We start from the raw sequence: 1,376 nt of genomic DNA, 5'->3' as shown, positions 1-1,376 counted from the left end.
GATAATCCAAGGATGAACTGCTCTGATACCACTTCTGTCATGACCCAACTCCATAGGCCACGATTGGGGTCCGACCTGGACCCCCCGTATACATATCTATCAGTTGTGGTCACGTCAAATTATCAACATATAATGCATATAAATCAAGTGTAGTCAAACCGGACTACAACCAACACAATGCCATGCATTAGAGCCCTATTGGGCGATAATATTTTCGTATATCTGTAACCTCTTTCATTTGCATTATAGCATAAAAGGGCACGCAAGTCGATAAGGCTGCTATAAAATAAGAACATATATCATACATCATATAGACCCAGCTGAACCAAATTGACACATACAAGCCACATATACATGTCTGTAGACCTCTAATAATATTAATGACAACATATGGAGGGACAGGGCCCCCGCCGTACCCCTGAATAACAAAACAATACTATACATCAACGGCCAGTGCCAAAAACTAGGCTCTGATATAATGGAGCCTCTTCCAGCTGAGCTGAGCGGAATCCTAACCTGATGGACTCCCAAAACCTGTACTTGTACCTGCCGGCATTAAATGCAGTCCCCTCAAAAAAAGGGGGTCAGTACGACATATGTACTGAGTATGTAAAACATAACACAATACGACTGGAGGCATATCTAAAATACAGAAGCAGGGGATAAAATGTCATGCTCAAATTTTCAATATAGCCGGCCCCATCAGGGATCTAGTGAATCATATTTGTAGAACCATCACCTCCTTATTACAACACATCATTATATCATCACATATATACATACATACCTGGCTCTCTAGTGAGGGCCCGATGGACAATGCAGTGGAATTGTGCACGAATCCGATAACCGGCCTAGGATTCGGAGAAAAAGTGTTATAGTATACATGAGTAGAGTAGTGAAAAATAAAACACAGTTTAAATTGTTATCTGAGACTCAATGAAGTCCTCAAGCGAACCATCACTTGGAGATCAGGGTAGAAAGTATCTGACGTATACCCTCTAACTGTCACTAAGGACTAAGTAAAAAGGAGTTTTGAAAATCTTAGATACATACCAGTGTGAAATATCTTCTAGAAGTCTGAGCATTATTTATCTCAAAGTCTTTAGGGAAAAGAAGGGCTTTGTCTAATCAATCACTATATAGTCACAGAGAAGACTCAAGGAATAGGGTCTTAACTATTTTAAGAGTCTTAACATTCAGAAGTGAATACGAATTATGAATCATGAATCATTCAGAGCTCATTAATAGAGTTACCCCAAGATTCATACACATATCATTGGTCACTTAAATATAAGACATGCCCAAAAGAAAGGAAGGATAGGCTTTACATACTTATGTCAAAAACATGCCAAGAGAAAGCTTCACATACCTGTTTA

This window comes from Solanum dulcamara, chromosome 5, assembly GCF_947179165.1.
Source record: "Solanum dulcamara chromosome 5, daSolDulc1.2, whole genome shotgun sequence".
Classification (NCBI taxonomy): Eukaryota; Viridiplantae; Streptophyta; class Magnoliopsida; order Solanales; family Solanaceae; genus Solanum; species Solanum dulcamara.
The sequence above is the reverse complement of the archived record's forward strand: the minus strand, read 5'-3'. Positions refer to the sequence as shown.